Source organism: Habropoda laboriosa, unplaced genomic scaffold, assembly GCF_001263275.1.
Source record: "Habropoda laboriosa isolate 0110345459 unplaced genomic scaffold, ASM126327v1 scaffold52, whole genome shotgun sequence".
Lineage (NCBI taxonomy): Eukaryota > Metazoa > Arthropoda > Insecta > Hymenoptera > Apidae > Habropoda > Habropoda laboriosa.
In genome coordinates, this window is record NW_017100169.1 from 294,954 (window position 1) to 312,174 (window position 17,221).

The following is a 17,221-nucleotide window of genomic DNA, read 5'->3' on the forward strand; positions in this document are numbered from 1 at the left end:
TGGACGTTCTAGTGGTTCTAGCCCTGCCTTAGGCACGTCCCATGCGCGAAGCGAGGTTACTCTCATTTTGAACAGAGTATATTGTGCCCTCAATGCGTGTTACCTTGGAGAGGGGCTGGTGATGTCCTGAACTAGGAAGTGGCGATGTCTGGCGACCAGGTTCTACTTCGTAGGCCTCTTGACCGTTACGACTGTTCTACGTGTATGTCTACCCTTTGGAAAGCCCTTTATTATGGCAAGGCACTTGGCTATTGAGGACGAGAGAAGTGACTTTCAAAGTTTACACTTGCAAACCAAACTTTCTCTCGCTAGGATCATTTTTCTACTCGATACGCATGCTAACAATAACAAAAATCCTAATCTCGAAAACAGCCTCTTCCTCACGTCCGCGCCATAAATCGCTCAACAGGTTTGACGTAAGGCTGTCAGTTGGTATTTGACAGTTGCGGAATAAACACATGGGAGATTTATTAGGGAGCGCTACACCATTTAAGAACGTACGTTTATCGTAAAATATCCAGTACTCTAGATCCAGAATATCCAGTAGTCTAGATTGCTACACCTGACAGTTCAGGATTACTTTCTTTAGAACTTCTTAATGATCAATATCCACCCTAATAAACCAACAACAATTTGACCACTTAAAGAGAATATTCGCCAAGAAATTAACAACATTCCTGCGGACGTCTTCAAAAATATCATGCCAAATGCACTCCAAAGTGCTCGAACTTGTGTCACGAATAGAACCGGTCATCTGGACGATATCGTTTCCCACGTTTAACACCCAAGTTTCAATAATTAATATGCATAAAAAGATCGACATTCTTTCATTCCTTCCAGAAGTTTAATACTTAAAAATAAAATATGGGACTAATTTTTAGGTCACCCTATGCATACTTCTCTCCAAAGAACCAGCGAGAGCGCCACGTTTATTGGACTAATTACTTGCTCAAATCCACGACGCAACAGCTGACGTTACTTCAATTGCATTGTTTTCACTCAACGTTAATGATAATGATTCTCCAACACCAAAAGGACCAAACTGCGTCACATACTCGATGTCAAACCGTTTAACCAATCTCCCAAAGCTCTCCTTTCACCGGTGTTCAACTGTAGAAAGAAGTTCGAGACGTCAAAGTCGTAATTCAGCGTGAACAGACGAAGAAAGGAGAACGCGGGCCGGACAATTCGCTGTAACGAGCAACGGCCGGAAAATATGATTAAACGCGATGAAAGACAGAAAGGAAGCGGCGTCCTCCGCCTGAGAAATTCGCTTCTGCGACTACGACGAGCACGAGAATGAGTTGACCCCGTGGGATGATGGTTGGGAGGGAGCGGATGTGGCGCAGATAACTGGAAACACAGCAGGTATATCGTCTCGGCTACGGCTGGCCCGTAATTGGGTCAGCCGCGATGTTACTTAAGCGAGCATGTACCGCCATTCGGTTACGATTGTCGTTGCCGTGTAGTCCCTGCGGATTGAACAGCGATTCCGAAGCGCGTTACCATACGAGACCCTCGAATACGAACCGTATTATAAGGTGGACACCCTGTTCAACGAAAGTGTACAAGACTCGCTCCATTCCCGGACAATCTGTGCAAATGCTCGCCCTCGTTATTGCCCGCCCTTAATCTTTGCCTTTCGCGTGTTTCGTTCGCAGAAATTTTCGAATCACCGTGTATTACGGAGGAGCGCAGGAGTTCTTCGAGGGAAAATGACAGTTTCGGGCTAAAGGGGTTACACCACCCTGAGGCGTCTAAAAATGGCTAAAGTTTGGGAATCCTTTTCTTGGGTAACTACTAAATGAAAAGTTTTTATTTTTTCAGAAGATATAAATGCAACTTTTCGTTTCCTTCTGGAATTTTTGCAAAGTAAAAATATTAGCAATTGGAAGAGTTAGATGGTAATTACGAAACTTCTTCTGCTGGGACATCACAAATAAAGGATTGGAATATCTGAAGTAAACAATTCTTCTTGGTTTATAACTAAACATATAATTGTAATTAGAATAGAAATGATGGCAGTTTGAAGAGGGAAAAAAATCAATTTTAAATATTTCTAAAATAATAATGATAGGGAAGGAATTTGTTAGGGGGTAGGAAGACGGTTGGAAAGGACTGTTTATTAATTTATGATGTGTGGCTGGCCGGTGGGCTGCGCGACCGGACAAAATTCATTTCATACAGTAGGTCAAACTTAAATTTAGATTTATATTTTCGACGCATTTGGATGGTTTCTGTATATTTAACACAGGGTATATTTGCACTGAGTGATTCGAATCTCCTAATTCTTAGAATATTGAAATTTTTGAATGCAGAATATTAGTTTACCCTTGAAGAAAAATATTCTGGATATTTTTGAGGGGATAAGTTTTCCAGCTAACACATCTGAAACATCGAAAGTCGCGAGAGATAAGAAAACGTATAGAGTGTATTAATTCTCCAAGGAAGAGGATGGTGACTGCTAAAGTGTTCCGTGAGGTCTCCGAAGCCTTCGAATAAAGAGACCATCGTTTTTCGGCAACGTTCGAGCGACCGTATCGTCTGGAGGAACGACTGAAATCAGTCGCGGGTGGAGAAAAGGGGTGGCTCGACGTTCTAATTGCCAAGTGGCCCGCGAAGCGTCTTCGACGACACGCGACCCGGCCGGATATCGAAAGCATTTCCTTGTTGCTTTATCGAGCAGAACTAATTGCCCGGCGAAATGCGATTCTTCTGTTCGTCGCCGCGTAGGATTCCGCGGGAGTTGCTTCACTGAACGCCATTTGTCGTTATTATGGCACACGAAATTTCATTTCACCGAAAAGTTCGACCTTTACGAAATATTCCAGACTCCGGTAATTATTCTTATCCTCCTAGAGTTTACTCCAAATCGATTTCATTGTAACAGTTCACGGTGTGTAATACTACCCCTGGCAATAAGTTTGGAACCAAACGCAAAGATACGAAACGAAAGAGGAATACCAAATTTTTTGATGTATAAAATGCAACGGTATACATATGACACGTATGATAACGTTAAATTGGTCTATTTTAAAGTAAGTACTAAAAAAGTAATTGAGAGTTTCGTTTATTATATAATAAAAAATATAGACGAAACAAAATATTACTTGGAAATAAGTATGGGACAAACCGAAGTTCTGGAAAAAAGTATGGAGCATTATAAATTTACAAAGAAATTAACACTAATTTATTCAATATTTATATAATATTACCTACTATTTTGTGACATTTTTACATGCATGTATCACAAATTTCATACGGTTTGGCATCGATATTGTGATATTTGCACATTGTGTGGTAGAAATGTTTTCCCATGTTAATTTTCCATAGCTTTAAGAAGCACATCTTTATCATTTTTTAATTTTTTTATGCATATACTATACATTTTTTTCACATTGCTCATAAATATTCAATCCAGTTTAAGCGTAGAATATTAATTGGTTACTTCATGGTTTTCATCTCACTATTCTAAAAAAGAAACTCGTAAAAGATGCGAACGTCCGCGGTCAACGTCAACAAGAGCTGACAGAAAATTAAGACACATCGTAAAGGAAATGAAAAGAGATACACAGAGAGACACATCTAAAGAAATTAATGAGAAGTGGGCACAAAACGTATCCGATCGAACTGCACGATCTAGATTACATGAAATGGGGTTGTTCCGTCCGATGCGGAACAATACGGCAAAAATCCTCGAAGGTTCGTTTACGACATGGACGTGCCTACAAATGTAATTCCGCGATTAGCCTTTTTCGAGTTTTAGTTTATTTTTTTTATAGTATGCAATTTCACCTTAAGAATAATAAAATGTATTCAGTCGTTTCGAGTTTTTCAAACAATAGCTTAGACTTTCACTTTCGTTCGTTCAAACAATCGGCCATATCGTAAACCGGGAACTTCCGAAGGGTCGACCAAACCTCGTTCATAACGGTTTCTGCAGTCGAAGGTCAACCTGGAGGAAATACCCGCGGTCATCGTCGAACCTTCGAGGATCTCCCCCCGATCGAGGCCATAGCCCTCACTCCCGCACCAAGAGGGCTGGCCCAAGGGCGTTTTCGCATTTTTAATCGTACGCTGATTGGAAATTCGGAAAAGGCCAATCAGCGTACTCGAAGCAACTTGAAGGTGACGACGCGAACACCGACAGGGCGATACGACACTTCCAATAGTGACTTCGAACACACAAGATACGTCTAGTCTCAATCGTTCGGAGACTAGATTCAAACACTCGATCTCTAAAGAAATTCGGAAATCGAAGCGTCGCGACCATCGACGAGACCAACAGGTTAAGCTGGGCCTTACAACCCCAGCCGAGGAATTTTAATCCGCGTTCGGTGATCGCGTACGGGCGAGCAATCAAGCTAGATTGCCAAGCTACGAAACAGGGGTATTCTTTACGTAAAGAACGTAGAAAAAAACGTTTGAAATGGTGTAAGAAATATACTCATTGGATTACAGAAGACTGGAGTAAAGTGATCTTTAGCGATGAATCGCGTGTGTGCATCGGAGGAGGAGATGATGCAGGACACTTCGTGTGGAGAACTACTGAAAAATTTAACGAAGATTGTTTGAATTTTAAAAAGAAATATCCGCAGTCATATATGGTGTGGAGCTGTATGACAGCTCAAGGAGTTGGACAAATGTGCATTTCGTACAAAAATGTGGACTCCGAGATATATATTCATAAATTAGAAAACTTTTTAATACCAAGTGTAGTAGTACGAAGATTCGAACGATTTTTATTTCCAGCATGACAAAAAAGTTCAACATTACTGTACGATACTCTACTCGTGAAACGAGTCTGTTTAGCCTCGTTCTCTGTTAGTATCGTTGCGCTCCCGATGGTTTAATCCCGGAAGGGCGAAGTTCTTGTAGTTGGTGTGGTGATGGTGAATAATACGTTCTCTCCTCAGAATATTTTTGAACTCTCTCTTTATTTGTGGTGGTGCGTGGATATATATAGGGTTGGTGTGTGTTCTGATTGGTTGGACGTTGAAGGTGGTGGAAAAGAAGGTCTCGAAAAATGCGGAGGTGTGATTGGACTTACAACAAAAACGCATTCGAACTATACAATGACCAGCAAATAGCCTAAATCTAAGTCCAATTGAAAATTTAAGGCACTCTGGAAACAATTTATACGCGACAAAAAGCCAAAAAATAAGAATAAACTTTTAGAAGCCATTAAATTTTCATGGAAACAAATTTTCCCCATTTTCGCCATCACAGTGTGAAAACTTAACAACATCGATGCCAAAACGTGTACAAGCTGTGATACATGCACGTGGGAATGTCACAAAATACTAGGTAACATAAACATTAAGTAAATTATTGTTAATTTCTTTGCAAATTCATAATGTTCCATACTTATTTCCATGAAACATTTTGTTTCATTTATATTTTTTATTGCATAATAAACGAAATTCTTAATAATTCTTTGTGTTTTTACTATAAAATAGACCGATTTAACACTACTATGCGTTTCATACGTGTACCGTTGCATTTTATATATAAAAAATATTGGTATTTTTCGTTAGTTTCGTATATTTGAGTTTGGTTCCAAACTTATTTACATAAGTGGATCCATGGAAAGCATTCGTACAATACTTTCGGCTTGCTGGGTAGAATTAATTCCATTCTGAAACACTTTCGACTTCGTCGAATGTGTATACAGGGTGATTCACCAAACCTACGATATACAGAGAGTGCTTCCGAACTGATGGTACAAGCGGTAAGAGGGTGACTCTACATGTAAAAATAAGTAAAAAAAAAAAAATTTGTTTTCGTATCGTGCTTCGTTTTCAAATAAATCACTGTTGAAGATTTACCGAGTACACGTACATTTCACACATGATCTCACGTCTACGGCATACAAATATCACTGTGTTGCTCGTGTTGCTCTTCTGATTTATTACATTAAGGGGTGAACATTGAAATAAATTATTTCTTCATCGAGAATTTGCCATAGATGCGTTACCGGCCCAAACACCCAACGCGAGAATCATATCGGTGTACTCTCGATTACCGTATATTGCCATATCGACGGAATGACAAAGACTGAAAGTCTGACACAGAAATGACAACAAGCCACGACATTGGTGATGTTTATGAATCCAAACGCAACAAAGACTGGTCTACAGTATAAACAAGTATACGCGTACTTGGTAAATCTTCAACGCTGATTTATTCGGAAACGAAGCCCGATACGAAAAACTGTTATTCTTTTCTTTTCCACTCATTTTTGCATTTAGAGTCACCCCCTTGCTTCTTGTACCTCTAGTTCGAAAACACCTTGTATACGAACCTGTTAACTTCTATTTTAAACTTCACGGTATAAGAGAGCCTTTTATAAAAAAAAATCTATGTAGTACTGTTAGGATAGTGACACTCATAGAATTAGTCACTATCCTGACGCACCAGGAGGACCCTTTGGCCGTTCGAAGCTCGAACGGCTTACTCATAAGGGTACAAACTCCAGGAAAAGCGAAGGCATAAAAGACAGCGTTCCCGCACACTTTAGCCAATACAGTAAATTTTCCACAAGTGTCAGTCCGCAAGGAACCTAAACCTGACACTTGTAGAGTCAGGGACTACGTTTCCGAGCCTCACGCCCGCCTTTGTAGTTTGCCGAAGGTAGACAAGGACAGCGAATAAAAGATAAGGATGAAACGTGAGTCGAGGCAACCAAGCGATTTAAATACCAACTTTTTTAATTTTACGTTTTTTTATCCCGAAATTTTTCTTGGTGAGATTTTTCTGATGAAAATGATATCAAATACGATATAATTTGAACAACACTTACTTATTAACACGTTCACTGTCTGGCGTGACAAATCTCACCATGTTAAAAAAAATTTCAGATGAAAAAAAGTAAAATTAAAGAAATTATATTTTTCTATTATGAATTGTCGAGCCGTGAAATCTCGTAAAAGAAACCGAGTGGTGACTGACAGCGAGCGAGATAACATAGGCGCAGCAATGACGCAGGCCTAGGCGTAGGACCATCTATACTGACACTTGTAGAATCCAAACTGACTGACACTTGTAGAGAATTTACTGTAGTTGTTTTCACCTCGTCCCGCGCACGTCATAGTGAAAACGTCCTCTGTACGTGATTCCTGTAGGATATTAATAAAACTACACACGAAAAAAACGTTCTTCGAGACTCGTCTCGTTGCCGCGGCATAACAGTACAAGGGAAATTCGGTAGGCAGAAAATTGAAAAAAATTTGAAACATCGTAGAAACATAGTTCAATACACGCTAATAACAAAACCATTGTTTGCTTCGGCAATGAAACGGACGTAGGGGTGAAAACAGAAGAATTGCGATTTTTCGTATTATCGCGAACATTTGCGAAACCGTACAAGATGCGGGAAAAAGAAGTTAAATTCAAAGTCGTGAAATTTCGGACTCACACTTTCTGTATTTTCGAATTTTAGAAACACTTCTCCCCTTGAATTTCTAACTCGACAGGTAGATAATTCCGCGTTATTGCGCGTACACGTGTAGAGAAGAAGATATTCATGCAGAAAGTTACGTTTAGCAACATGTTTTCGTCGAAAAGGGCCTGGTACAATGGGAGAATAGAGGTGGCGTGTGGTATTTTGCTCAACAGCTCGTTCGAGCAAAGGTGGGCCAACATTTATTATACGACGGGATCTGAATAATAATCCAACGCGGCGGTGGCGGCGAAGATAACGCGCGAACATCGAGAATTCTATCGCGAACAAAGCGCTCGCGTGCGGGAATCGCTAAACAATAGATCAGTTTTGCCGGCGCGAAAGCTTTCTGGCGTATAAAGAGTATTCCGTTGGATTCGATTTCTCCTCGGTTCGTTAGTACTTCTCCTCTCTCTCTCCTTTTTTCCCCCGCTGCACCCTTTCATCCCCCTTTACTCCCTCTCTCGCTCTCTTTCTCCCCCCTCCCCTTTCGTTCGTTCAACTAGACCTGAACAATTCAGGAGTTCAGTCTTTCTACCATCGTCCGTTATCCACTTTAATTGCGAGTTTTGCGAATTTTCGACATGTTGTAAGTTTTTCCATGCGTGAAACGGATTAATTGGACTGGAATGGAGGACGATTGTTTCGTTCTCAGTTGGATTAAAATACACGTCTGAGGGCAATGTTTCGGACAAAGTGAGAATTTTTTCAAGATTCTACGCGGCTGTTTTCTGTGTCAGAACTATGATTCGTAAATTTTTCGCCAGGAAATAATAACACAAGTTCTCAGAGGAACATAATTTTTTTCTTTCTTTCTTTTTTTTTTTTAGCAAAAGTAACTCTTTTTACGCATGCATAAGGCAGATTTTTGAGCGGCTAATTCAGAGAATTTCGACTGGTTTAAAAACAGTATAGAGCGAGGTTCGTTGCGTCGAACAGGACATCGATTACGCGTCGATTACGCCACTTTCACCCTTCCCTCCCCATTGTCCACCCCTCAGCTTTTCCATTTTATTTTATTTGCCAACCTCGCGTATTTCACGCCGTGAGTCGTTCGTTAAACAACGGCTATAAAATATTCGAGGATCGACCAACGATCGGCCTGTAATTTCCATCGAACGGGACGAGTGTCATACCGCTGATTAATCGTCTGATTTTTCAGCCAGTGATGAATTGTATTTTTTCAATGTCAGATTCGTGGCCACGATTGGAAGAATTAACCGGAATCTATGCGTCCTCTCGATCCCATCGTAACGTCGATGTTCTTTGCTAGCGGTGAATCGTAATTGAATCCAATCGCTCGATTCGTTCCCTTTGAAACTATTTTTTTTTTACGACTCTGCAGTTCTTTATGGGCCTCCGGATGGAAGAATTTAGTTTGAATGTGCTCTTCGCTCGTTTTATGGTATCTCGATCATAGCTGGAATTGTAAGACAGAGAGCATCGTGCCTGGCTAATACTATCAATTAGTTTGGAAAAATATACAGGGTGGATCGCGTAAAACATGCCATCTAATTATCTTCTCTGGTTATGGCGATACGAGAGAATTTTTATACCTAATTTAAATGGTTTCAAAGGACGAATAAGATGGAAGAACAATTTTTTTATAAATGCCACTTTTTCTACTGTGTATTGTAACAATATGAGCTTAAAATGACCTTAGACTCTAAAATTTTAAATCAAGTGTGAAACTTCTTCCATCGAAACAATTTTTCTTCCGCATTATTCACCCTTTAAAGCCATTTAAATTGCGTATAAAAATTTTCTCGTATCACCATACCTATAGAAGACAATTAGGGGGCCTGTTTTACGTGGCACATCTCTGTATAAAGTATAGTCGGTGGAAGAGATAACGAGATCCTGAATTAAAGCATTAAGTAGCGGCATCGATTGATGTACATACACTACCGGCCAAAAGTTTGGAATCACCGAGCATTGCAATTTACACAAAAATTTGCAGAAAAAAGTCAGCTATTTTGAGAATTTTTTATCGTTCGAATCAACTGATATGAGATAAATTGATAAAAGTAGAATTGAGATAAACTTCAAATCTATAAAAAATTAGCAGCATATTTAATATCGATGAAAAGTGGGAGGTGATTCCAAACTTTTGGCCGGTAGTGTATATAGTAACGTTCAAGGACGAATGTGACATTTTTCGTTTTTCGATTAGGTCTGAATCAAAGCTAAGGCATACTTCATGCAGCCCTGACTGACATTTCTCATTTTCTACAATTTTTTGTCACACACATATTGTCTTCTATTTGTGACTAATATTTGAATACTCCTTTTTAAAGCACTATGTAAACTAGGCGGTGTCTCCAACAGATTTAAACAACGAAACGTGCTACTGTGAAAACAGAGCTTGCAATTTTTATGCTTTTACATCTTGCAGTGAAAGCATTAATTAAATGTAGTGTCTAAAAACAGCAAGTATTGAAAGGTTAGTCACAAATAATAGACCACATATGTAACAGAAAGAAGTTATGAAAATATGAAACAAACGATATCATTGCAAAATTAGTCCAACAGAATTTGAATCTTGTTTGTAAAGATAGCCAACTTTTGCAAGATTTCTGTAGACCGCAACTTCAACGATAAACATCTCGTAAACTATCGACCGTCTGTTTCCACAACCGAGTACCATTGGCTTCAATGTTCGAAGCTCTATCATTGTACAAGCGCTCATCAAAAAGTTAGCGTCGTGATATTTGGGTTTCTTATCTCTCCAGATTTCCCTCATATTCGTTCGTCGATATGCTCAAACGTGTAAACTTTGACGCCCGACCGATTTTACTACCCCGCTATATTTCTTCCATCGACTATACATTCAGGGTTGCTCAACCTTCTTTGTAACTCTATACTGAAAAAGATGAAAGGCGAGTGGAATACGATAGGATATCCAGAACTTTCACGATGAGTTATTCGCAGCAATATCATTACAAGCAACTGCATGCGAAATGGAAAACTGTAACGTTTCGATGGTTACATAGGAAGAGGGAGTAATGTCGGCGCGATGCCCGTTTCCATTTTCAATAGTCGCATTGCTGTCATCTGTTCCGGGCGAATAACGGAACCGGAGCCGGTTCACTTGACTCCCTAACGACTCGAATCGCTTCCACTCCGTGATTTTTATCTCGTGAACGTTGCAATAAACCTGCGCGTTGTCGTTCACGCTGCTAGATCGCGCGCAGTAGATTTGCATCCATGGCAGACACCGGTGTCTCTACAGTAGTTCGAACATTCTTAAACTATTCGCCACACCTGGATACACTTGCCGCTCCTTGATTAATTCTCCAATACCGGTCGCAGCAGCTCTACCAGGCGGACGATCTCCACGCAGGAAGCATCAATGATATTCTCGATTAGAGTCTAGAATATTCTCGGTTATATCGGTGTGACAGATTGGTCGTGGAACAACAGCCTATTCTCCCGCAGGGATAGTTCGCCGCGTGATAACTGAATAATTAATTAGACGGCGAGATTAATTCGCGCCAGGGAAACCGGTTCGTTTTCGGATACGACGGTAATACGGAGCGGAACAGTCGGTTTCGCGGCGGCCTGTAACACTTAACGAGATTTATCGCCGACTTGATGACTTTATTACGAACGATTTACGGCCGTTAACGACGAACGAACGTCTTTCAGATAACCCATCTCGAGACGGGGCTCGTCTTTTGTTATGTGTTAATCGATTCTTGGGAGTTGAATCGCTGTTGCTGGCTGGGGGGAACGTTTCGCGATAGGATTGGACGAGTTCCAGATGTTGAAGTACCATTTACTTGCTGATTGATTAATTTCTTTTGTGATAAATAACGAGAAATTGAGCTTTTTACGTTTTCTGATAGCGGAGGATGTAAAGTGATATTGGAGATGGGTTCTGCTGGGTAATAAGTTGGAAAGGTAGAGGTTCGTGTGTAAAGTCCTCTTAGCGTAATGGCTAGCGTGCCTGCCTGCCACCAAATTATCCCGAGTGCGAGTCCTACTAACTCAATTCCGATTTTTTCTGAATTTTATTTCAACGAACGTGTTCGTGTAAGGTTTCCTCTGCAACTCTGCAATTTTTCGCGAATTATTTCTATTACTTCCAAGAGTAACTCACATATGTACATCAATACTTCCGATACACTCTAGCCAATTCAAATTTCTTTCAATTATTCCTACATTTTCCAATACTCCTGTAAAGATGGTAGATTCTTATTGGAAAAAATTGTAAATATCAAGGTATTGGTGTACTTCCTATACCAGAAAAGGTACACTGCTCATAAAAATTGCTCTGATGTCTAATACAAGAATTCCAATCCTCCGAGTGTCTCTACTTTCTCATCAATACTTCGTTGCCCATAAAATACTCAATGCTTCAAACTTCTCCTTGCCCATGAAACATTTGGGGGTATTTTCAATTTCATGAAAAATAGATTTCACAGAGAAGATTCCTTGGATTAAAAAGAAATCCAATACACTTGTCACAAAATATTCGTATAATTCCACGGTACCCTAGGTATTGGAAACCGAGTACTAGCTTCTAGAGACACGTAAAGGGTAAAGGGGAATGTAGATCATAAACGTCGAAACCCATCCATCCTTCTCGTGTAACTCCCAGTACTAGATGTACGCGACACTAAATATCAACGAGAGTAGAAGTTCTTGAGACTCTCGAAGTGCAGAGAGAAACTAAGTAACAGGCCAGTTTCTTGAGGGAGTTCCTACGAAACACGTAGAAGAGAGTCCTTCTAGCCTCTCTTCAAATTCAAGCGAGAATTTTCGTATCCTTGAAATTACTGCTACTATTACAGAGAACTCTCTCTGTAAGCATCGACAGATTTCAATTCCACCGCGTCTTCCAGAGTGTCAATGATAAAATCAATCGTAACGTTCTCTTACTTCGAATACTCTCGTCACACTCTCGTTCACCCACCCCTTTACCTTTCCAACTACACAGTACCTGCGTGATGTAATAATTCGGAACTTTCTCGATCCCTCTTAGCACCGGTGTTGAATCGATGAAGACAGAAACGCGAAGGGTTGGAGAGGCTTGGGTCGCCCTCAGGACCCTACTTCATGCCACTCGCGCGCCGTTTGTTCGCCTTTCCGAAGTTCTTCCGGTGCCTGGAATGGCTTATTTCGCCCCGAACGGGCGCAATTAGTGGCAGCCTAGTGACAATTAGAGGCCTAGGGCCGACTTAACGGCCGATAACCTGGCTCGTGTGGTCGTATGCCGGCCGAACACAGGGCTTGTGTGAAGTCACTGGAACACCTTCTCGCGCCCAAGTACCGAAAGCGTATTTGGGTAACAGAATCAAAGGGAAATGGAGAACACAGGTTGCTTCAGAGGCGCAGAAATTACAAACTGTACATGTGAAAAACGAGATAGTCTTCGATTTATCGCTACTTTATATTCTCAGCCTGTGTATGCAGTTCTATCTATCTGTGCTCTTGAAGCACCCGGTATAGAACATGGAAGGAGGGTAGTGTACGCTATGCCAGATTGAGAACGTACATTTCCATTTTATCTCGAGCACGGAGTTGCCGTAGGGCTTTTGTTTCTTGTCACTGACACTGGGCTAAAGCAGGGCCGTGTCACTTGGCCAGAGCACCCTAGCCCCTTTCTCTGTCTCTCTCTCTGTGCCCCTCCATGTGGTTTACGCTTGTTTCTCGGGCTAACGATGGTTCGTGTGGCATCGAGGTTACTTTCGACCGACATTTAAGGCGCAAGAAAGCCACCAGCACACACAAACAGTGTTTCGAGACATAGGGAACGTCTGGTCGACTTTTTCTCGCTTTATCTCGCCATCCCTAGGCGAAATGGGTTCCACGTTTTGGCAGTTATGCCGGTTAAGGTCGCCTCTGTCCCGTCGGGATATTGCTTCGAACTTTTTTCCACCGTTTGTTCTTGCCTTGCCAGCACACCAGCGACTGCTGGAGGGGAACGGGGACGCGATATCTGCTGCTTTCGTAATTTTGATATGCCGAGGGTTCTCCTTTGGCCTTTTTTTCGACCGTAATAAGGACTCGCGGAGGAAAATGAGGACATTTCTGGGATCTCCGCCGCTTCTTTGTAGCGACGGCTGGAAACTTTTTTCGATCGCTAACCGTGGGGGGTTTTCTCCTTGTTCACTGTGTGTAGGTCGGATGGTTGAAGTTCTCGGTCCTTCTTCTTTATGAAATTTGCCGGCACTTTTTACGACACTCGTATACATCGCCAAAGTATCGTATAATAAATTCATGCAATATTTAATTCTTAAATAAAGAGATAAATTCCAGGGGTGCTTCCGAACAAAACACGTGCGTCCGTTGTCTAAATGAATTGTTATCCGTGCAACTATTAACCCTACAGACACGATTCTTCTCGTATGATATTCAGAAAGGCTTGCAGATATGAATAATTTTTTTCGAACAGAAATAAACGTATCGTTTTAAAGCCAAAGACGGTCCACTTGTGGGCCAGAAATAGATACCTCTAAGGTCATATCACTGGAACATCCCCACTACTGGTGCTCCGTTTGCATGTACAACTCGATGAACCGGAAAACCTCCAATATCTGTTCGAATCTGTCGCTCAAAATAGCTCCACCTATATCACGTTCACCAACTCACGTTTCGCTGCTAACAACTCGAACAGCCTCCAACTAGCAAGTTACCCCGCTAAACGGAATATGTATTCCTGGTATCAGACGCGTATTAATTTCAGTGGCTTAATTTCGGGACGATCGATGCCGCGTAAGACAAACCGGCTGGTCGTTCGATTTCACGCTGCCGTTTCCACGGCTTCCCGCAGCCGCTGTTTTCCCGACCATTTCACTCCTAATCGAGCGGAATTCGCGTTTTGGCAGGTGCACCGACTGAAACTGTTCCGCTGTTCCTTTATCGCCACCCTTTTCTTGTACGTCCGCCTGCGTCGATAAGTGGAATGGGAAATCTCCTCGTGAAGGAGTCGTGAGTGCGGTAGGTTTTTACGTGACTGACGAGCAGCTTCGAGATTTCTTTTGGGAGGGAACACTGGCTGATCAGTTTCTGATGGGCAAGGCTCAGGTGTAAGACGATCATGGGGTTTTGAGTGGCTTTCTTTGATCACTTTTTTAGTTATTGGGTGGAGGAGGAAAGGAAGAAATAGTGGAATTTCTCTGATCACTATATTTCCTAGTTTTTGTCGCTGGGGTGGTATCGGTGTTCTTTGAGAATTGTTTCAGAAGGTATAGTCTATGGAAGAAATATAGCGAGGTCTTGGAATTGGTCAGGTGTCAAAGTTTACACGTTCGAGTCTTTCGACAAGCGAATCGACAGAAACTTGGGAAGAGAAGGATCAGAAATTTCAGCCAGGGCTGAATAAAGTATGCCTTTGCTTGATTCAGTCTTAACCCTTTGACTGTCTAATAAAATTATGAGTTACGGTAAAAAAGAATTACATTTGACACGTATCTTTTTAATAGTTATGCCGTGTGTGATCACTTTTAAATCACGGGATGCATAACCCTACGTCATAGTTGTGACAATAATATCTCGTCCCTTTCTAACTTTCTTCCTAAGAGTCTCTCTTGAGTTAAACAGTTAGATATTTGACGCTCTGCCCGAGTGAGTCTCACACGGGATAAACTGTCGAAGGGTTAAATGAAAAATGTTACTTAAGGCTTTAATTTACGACCTCGGTATATTTCTTCGAACACTGCCAGCCAAAAGTTTCAGACCACTGTGCATTATTAAGTCGCACAGGAGTTTCTAGAAAAGAGTTGGGAACATCAAATATTTTTATCACGCAAATCTATCGAAACGGTGAAAATTGCTATTCATGCCTGCAATATTAATTCCAGAAATGTGAATAATTTATAACAAATTCAATATTGGTTGTAAATTAAGATACGGTTGTAAACTTTTAGTCGGTAGTGTTTACACGTAGATTTCGCAGTATGGTAAATTGATCCACTTATTTATTAATTATATAATTGAGATAATTAATATTCGTTATCGCCCATGTTACATCGTTCACTTTAAATTAAATCAAGTAAATGAAAATTCCATTGTCTAATTTACTTATACCGTAGCGTATTCACTGTCTGTCGAAATTTCAAGCATTCTCACAACGTGGTTTTCAATAAATGAGTATAAACATTTCTCTTAACTATTAGGTTGGTGCAAATGAAATGTCGTTTTTTCAACAGCTACAGCATGTATTAAATTTTGTCCAATCTTAAATTTCTATGCACAATAGTCAAGAAGCAGGAATTTGAGTAGTAAGAACATTCATAATACAATTGTTTTGACATTATTACTATGAATAATCGGGATATTCGCGTAATTTTTCGAGATAAGTTTAAACTTGAACAAACTGCGGTAAAAACTGCTGAAACTATAAATTTAGCATTTGAAGAAGGTTACGTAAATGTTAGGACACTTCAACGTTGGTGAGAAAAATTCAAGACTGGTGACTTTTGTTGAATATTTCGTCCTCGAGTGCACGTTTGAAGTGCTACGGTCAAAAATGAATCAACACGTAGAGAGGGTCTTTTGTTTAGAAAAAGTGAGAGCTGATATTTTTCTGACCTGACTTCAATTTATTTATTCTTGTCGTATGACTCGCACAGTTCGGACGTTTTCTCCAGTAAATCTCTAATTAAATAAAGACAGTTTATTTAAAGGTTAAGAAAGACATTACTGTATTAACAACCCACTGTCCCAATTGTCAAAAAGTACTCTGACACGGAGTAGGGTGGGCGTGAAATTAATTGAACGTGTCTACGTTTTTACAATAGTATATGTTACGCAAGAATTATATCCGCTTCGGACGTTTTCTCCAGTAAATCTCTAATTAAATAAAGACAGTTTATTTAAAGGTTAAGAAAGACATTACTGTATTAACAACCCACTGTCCCAATTGTCAAAAAGTACTCTGACACGGAGTAGGGTGGGCGTGAAATTAATTGAACGTGCCTACGTTTTTACAATAGTATATGTTACGCAAGAATTATATCCGCGTTATCTGAGCGTCGTTCGCAAAAAGTGTGCTCCGAGGGTCTCGTGAAGAGTGAGGACGCGTCGTCCTGTCGATCCCTGTCCACCCCTACGCGAACAGGCCCAGGGAAAGACCCAAAGGGGCGGAGTCACCCCCACCGAGCGCGCTGGGCCTGGCTTCAAGATGCTCGCTTCACCGTCTTCGGGACGGATTTTTTCACACAATCCAATAACTTTTCATTGGAAAACGAGCCAAGGGAAAAATTATTGAAAACAATCCACGGTGAAGAATATGAAATTTTGCCACATCCTCTCCATTCGACCTTTTCCCAACAGACTACCATTCGTCAAATTATTTATCAAATTATTCCGAAATGAGGACACTGTACCTAAAAGTAGCGTGCAAAGAATTTTTTTTATTCAAAGTCTAATAATTTTTACATATTTAGAATAATGATCTTGCAATTAGTCAATCGTTGGGAAAAGTGTAAAGAATCAAGTGCAAAATTATTTTTTTAAGAAACAAAACGTATCTAAAAAAAAATGAGTAATTCACACTACCTCTGCCTCATATTGTGCCTCTCAACTACTCTCAATTATTAGTGTTAATGTCCGTGGTTGTGGCGATGAACTTTCGAGCTTTGTGGATGTTTCCACGATGTTGTGCCGTCTAGATACTGGTTCGAAGGACCACCCAAATGATTGGGACTTGCAAAAACTGATCTATGGTAGAGCTGGTTGCTCCTTGGTTCTCCTTGTTCGTGGTGGTTGAACGACTACTCGACGACTCAACTCTCCGACGTCGCGTCTCGGACGTCCGTGAGAGGGATTTTT